This window comes from Bos javanicus, chromosome 14, assembly GCF_032452875.1.
Source record: "Bos javanicus breed banteng chromosome 14, ARS-OSU_banteng_1.0, whole genome shotgun sequence".
Classification (NCBI taxonomy): Eukaryota; Metazoa; Chordata; class Mammalia; order Artiodactyla; family Bovidae; genus Bos; species Bos javanicus.
The window spans coordinates 35,957,587-35,963,741 of NC_083881.1; the positions used below are offsets into that span (position 1 = coordinate 35,957,587).

At 39.9% G+C, this 6,155-nt stretch overlaps 1 long non-coding RNA gene across 1 annotated transcript; it reads right to left on the minus strand.

Annotated features, from left to right (window-relative positions):
* Positions 1-1,413: 1,413 nt before the first annotated feature.
* On the minus strand, positions 1,414-3,181 carry LOC133260526 (uncharacterized). Its single transcript, XR_009740847.1, has 2 exons — positions 2,328-3,181; positions 1,414-1,574 (listed from the first exon to the last, which is right to left on the minus strand). It is a non-coding gene; the product is annotated as an uncharacterized LOC133260526 (long non-coding RNA).
* Positions 3,182-6,155: the final 2,974 nt, after the last annotated feature.

Below are 6,155 nucleotides of genomic sequence, written 5' to 3' on the forward strand. Positions count from 1 at the left end.
TGGTAGCTTTAGGGCAGTGATTCTCAAACAGGCAGTTTTTTCCTCCTGGGTATATATGTCAATGTCTAGAGATACCTTCTGTTTCCATGACTCAATGGAAGTTTTGCTGGTATCTACCTGGTACAGGTCAAGGATTTCGCTAGTGTGAAAGTGTTAGTTGCTCAGTTGTGTCCACCTCTGTGCGATCCCATGGACTGTAGCCCACTAGGCTCCTCTGTCCATGGGATTCTCCAGACAAGAATACTGGAATGGGTTGCCATGTAGGGGATCTTTTTGACACAGATATCAAACCTGGGTCTCCTGAACTGTAAGTAGATTCTTTACCACCTGAGCCACCAGGGAATTTGCTAAACATCCTATAATGATGGGATGTAACCACATCAAAAGTGTCGTGTTTGTCTGGGAGGCTCCATGTGACTTCACATCTCTCTCGTTTCTTTCACACAACCCCACAACTCTCTCTCACAGCTGCATCTTCTCTCATATTTCACTGAGCAAAGAGAAACCATCAGACACAGAGCCCCTCCCCTTCCTTCCACCAGAGCTTCACAACTCACATTCTGCATCCTCCTCGGTGGATGTTCTCCTCCCATCAAGTCCTATTCCCTGACAGCCACTCAGCCACACATCCTCACTATCCGAAGGGCTCTGCTCCCTCGGTAAAGCACACACTCTTGCCTCACCAGTCAATTTCCATCAGGTCATTTTTCATCAGCACACTTGTAGACTCTAATATCTCCCTTAAAGCAAACCAATAAATCTCTGTTGACCTCACATCACCCAATCAGCAAGCACCACAGAGGTGTCCATACCTTGTTGCTCCTTATCACCACTGGCCCTCTCTATTCTCTGGAATGGTTCCCCACCATCTCTGGAATGGTTCCTCCACTTCCAGTTTCATCTGATATGACTCTTATGCTATCCCTGACCCCTCTGTCAAAAATAGGTCACCCTCTCTTAGTTTCTTTCTCAAACTATTAATTTCTTCAGACCGCTTATTAATACACAGTTTTCTCTGTGTGTTTTTTTAAGAGTGGGCTGTTTGCTCCTTCACCAGAATGTAAACTTTGTGCATACATAAATCATGTCCAACATGCCCACTTTTGCATTATCCATGAACAGCAATAGAACCTGGCATACAGTAGAGGCTCAAAATATTCCAGAATGACTGACTGACTATACAAATAAATAAATTAATGGGACAGTGCCATAGAAAATATGCCTCCCAGGTGGCACTGGTGGTAAAGAATCTGCCTGCCAATGCAGGAGATGCAAAAGATGCAGGTTAGATTCCTGAGTCGGGAAGATCCTCCGTCTCCAGTATTCTTGCCTGGGAAATTCCACGGGCAGAGGAACCTAGTGGGCGGGGCCTCAAAGAGTCAGACATGACTGAACGACCAAGCACAGCACATAGACGGACAGATAGATTTAAATTCACTATTTCCCAAGCATAGCTACAAATCCTTCATAAGTTTCTAATTTCCAATTTTAAGAATTCAAAAGTAGATGATTCACAGTGTCCCAGTTCTCTGTGAGGTGCATTTGCCTTTTTCTTTTCTGTATAGAGTTGCAGTCTACAAAAAAGAAAGGAAATAATTTTATAAAATATATAGCATTGTCATTTCAAACTGGCTACAATTTAACTTTTTTAAGATCCCCATTTAACTGTAGGTTTGATTTCTATGTCTGTGAGTCCGTTTCTCTTTTGTATTATTTTTTAAATACCACATACAGGTGATATCATACAATATTTGTCTTTTTCTGTCTGACTTACTTCACTTAGTATGATATTCTCTAGGTCCATCCATATTACTACAAGTAGCATTTTTTTTTCAGGGTTGAATTACATTCTATGGTTGTTGGTAGTGGTTTAGTTGCTAAGTTGTGTCTAATTCATGACTCCGTGGACTGTAGCCCACCAGGCTTCTCTGTCCATGGGATTTCCCAGGCAAGAATACTGGAGTGTGTTGCCATTTCCTTCTCCAGGAGATCTTCCCAACCCAGGGATTGAACCTGCATCTTTACCATTGAGCCACCGGGGAAGCCCCATTCTATGGTTAACAAAGGGGAAAAGAAGGTAAATAAGGGACAAATTAGGAGTATGGGGTTAACGGATACAAACTACTGCACATAAAATAGATTAAAAACAAAGGTTTGCTTATAGCACAGGGAACTATACTCAATATCTAGTAATAACCCAGAACAGAAAACAATATGAAAATACATATACACATATACCTGAATCACTTTGCTGTACATCTGAAACTAACACAATATTGTAAACCCACTATATTTCAATAACAAATTTTAAAAAGATCCCCCCTTACCATTTCTTGCAGTTTTCAAAGAGCACTACCATAAATTCAAAAGAGCTTTACATTTCACAGAAAACACACGCTTGCTTTTTTCTGTATTTCATTTGCCATCCTTGGTGATAACCACCAGAGTGTTTTTATATAAATCAAAGTCTCTCCCTTTTAGTCCAATCACTCTTCTGGTCTCATATGTACGGTGGTATCACACACCATTGTGACATCACAGCGCTTTATCATGAAGGCATTTGTGATGCTGTGAGCAAAGTTTAGATCTGGTCTTTCATTTAGCTTTAGCATAGCCCAGGGATGGGCTTTTCCGCTTTGGATGTTATCAAAGCTTTGATATTGAAACTATTCTTAGAAGTGGGGGATTGTCTTCATAACTATGTGATGTTAAACAGAAGCATTTCAAAAGGAGAAGAAATTTTCCAAAACCCTAAAATCACCCAGCGCTTCCACTGCTGGAAATACCAGGAAAGCAGACACACTCCTTTAAGCTTTCTACTAATCACCCTCTGGTCTTTGGGTTGCAGGAAAAACCCCACAGCAGGCAAATGTAGGATGGCACAAATTCCTCTGAAAAACACTCATTGTTCAGCCATCTTACAAGATTTCAATCATTCTCAGATTCATTATCTGACAGATGTCTAGAAAACTGGGTTCTAGTTATTTTAACAGTTTTGCAGACAGACAAAATCATCAAGGTGCAGGGGAAATTGTTGGCACCAAAACTATCTCTGTTTTTATTTTACATTAAGAAAATTAATTGGAGGATAATTGTTTTACGATGTTGTTATTGGTTTCTGCCAAACAAGGATGTGAATCAGCCATAAGTATACATATGCCCCCTCCTTCTTGAACCTCACTCCAACCCTTCCCTCACCCCATCCCACCCCTCTAGGTCATCACAGAGCACCAGGGAGCTCCTTGTGTTATACAGCAACTTCCCACTAGCTATCTATTTTACATATGGTAATGTATGTTTCAAAGCTACTCTCTCAATTCTTCCCACTTGCTCCTTCCCCCTCGCTGTGTCCACAAATCTGTTCTCTATGTCTGCATCTCTATCCTTGCCCTGCAAATAGGTTCATCAGTATCATTTTTTATTTCCCATTCTTATAACTCGATTCTTTTATTCGAAATGCTCTTCTATCCCAAGAGAATTCAATTATTAATTTCTTCGAGCACCACAGTGTTTAAGCAGTGAACTGGGGCAATGCTACTGTTTGATTAGTGGTTTTCAAGAGACCAAAGTTACTGAATTGTTACAATATTGCTCATTGTTTTAGGAGGAAAATGTACCCTTGTTCTAATAATGTATGATATGTATTTTAACTGGACTTAATTTTCTCCTGTCACTCCAGTTTTCTTTGCCTTTGGGAAATATTTTGAATTTTGAATGTCATAATAGCATATTGTGACTGGTGAAAATCTTAACAACTCATATCAAAGGATGCTTGCTGGTTTCCTCCAAAGAACCTTAGAAAAATCTGAGAGATGTTGAAACTAGTGCTTTTAGCAATGTGGGACTCTAAGAAGAAGAGATCTTTGGATTATTTTAAAAAGAATGTTGGAAAGTAACTGATGACTTTCTCAAGGAGAAATGTATCTCCCTGTAATAATTAGGGAAATCTTGAACATCTAATTCTATGTGGCATTTCCCCCCCCTCAAACTTACTAAGGTACATGATTTGGTCAGGGAGGAAGGAATTTTCCTTTAATCTTCTAGGTTCTTCTGACTGGTCTGAGAGTTGAATTGACATGAACAAGAGGAACTCAAACAAAAATTTCATAACATGTAGACATGGGACATGAGTTTGAGCAAACTCTGGGAGATAGTAAAGGACAGAGGAGTCTGGTGTGCTGCAGTTCATGGGGTGGCAGAGTTGGACACAACTTAGGAACTGAACAACAACAAGACGTGGGTAAGACTCAGGAAAGCTGAGCAAAATGGTCACAAAAATGGCCAAAGCCTTCGTCTTTTGACTAAAGACAAAGGGAATGTTGGGGGTAGGGGATTGGGACTACAAAGGGGAGGAAGGCCATTCACATGGAGATGGAAAAGCAAAGGTCTGATAAACACATATCTGCTGGCCCTTCAGAGACAAGGGGACACAGAGAGGACTGATCTTCAGGGCCTGTCAGTTTCCCCTATCACACTTAGCCCATCTTCTTTGCAGACATCTCCAGCAATACTTCTAGTAATATTTAAGGAATAGGCCTTCTATCTAAATTCCTTTAGGCAAATATTGTTTTGTTTTCCAGTCACTAAGTCACGTCCGACTCCTTGTGACTCCACGGACTGTAGCATGCCAGGCTCTTCTATCCTCTACTATCTCCCAGAGCTTGCTCAAATTCATGTCCATTGAGTTGATGATGCTATCTAACCATTTCATCCTCTCTTTCCCCCTTCTCCTCCTGCTTTCACTCTTTCTCAGGATCAGGGTCTTTTCTAATGAGTCAGCTCTTCGCATCAGGTAGCCAAAATATTAGAGCTTCGACTTCAGCATCAGCCCTTCCAGTGACTATTCAGAATTGATTTCCTTTAGGATGGATCTCCTTGTTGTCCAAGGGATTATCAAGAGTCTTCTCCAGCACCACAATTCGAAAGCAGTTATGAAAAGGTCAAAAGTTATTCCCAAGCCTTTTGGCCCTTAATTGTTTTCAGCTTGAAATAATTTGTATGCCAAAGAGATACATTTGGGGGGGACAAATTTTATTCCCCTATAATATACATGTGACAAATGACTGGCTTCACTACCCTTTACAATGAGTCATTTTAAACATGGTGAAGCTAACTAATTAACAGAGGCCTAAATGTTAAGGTGTCCTTTCTATGATGATGGTCATAGAACTACATAAGAATTGATAATTTCAAAAGTATTTTTTACACATTAACATGATTATTTCAATATTAAAGTCTGTGACATAGGAGAAATATAATTTTGTGTTTGTGCCTAGTGCTAAAAAAAACACATGTTCTCTAAAGATAGTTGAATCTTGACTGTTTTAAGTTTGCAGTCTTCTCTGTGTGTCTTAGTCACTCAGTCATGTCTGACTCTTTGTGAACCCATGGATTGTAGCCAGCCAGGCTCCTCTGGAATTCTCCAGGCAAGAATACTGGAGTGGGTTGCCATTTCCTTCTTCAGAGGATCTTCCCAACCCAGGGATTGAACCCGAGTCTCCTGCACTGCAGGCAGATTTTTTACCATCTGAGCCACCAAGGAAGCCCGACAGTGTATTATTGATGTGAAAAACCTGTCAGTGGAGTTGGTATTGGCTTACTTTCCCTGGAGTTCTTGAAGTCCAACAATCTTTAAATAGACCAAGTCGCAGAATGACAAGATTTAATTTTTTATGGCTGAGCAATATTTGTGTGTGTGTGTGTATCACATTTTCTTATCTCTTCATCTATCAATGGACACTTGTGAGGCTTCCATCTCTTGGCTATTATAAATAATGCTTCAGTGGACATAGGGGTGTGTATATCTTTTCAAATTAGTGTTTTCAGGTTTCTAAAGACATTTCAAGAGTGGAATTTCTGGATCAGATGGCAGTTCTATTTTTAATTTTTTGAGGACTCTCCATACTGTTTTCCATAGTGTCTACACCTATTTATTCCTACTAACAGTGCACAAGTGTTCCCTTTCCTCCTCACCCTCACCAATACTTGTTATTTTCTTTTTGATAATAATCATTTTGACACGTTGTGAGATGATATCTCATTGTGGTTTTGATTTGCTTTTACCTCATGATTTGTGATTTTGAGATCTTTTAATGTATCTATTGACCATCTGTGTGTCTTCTTTAGGAAAATGTCTATTCAGATCTTCTATTTTT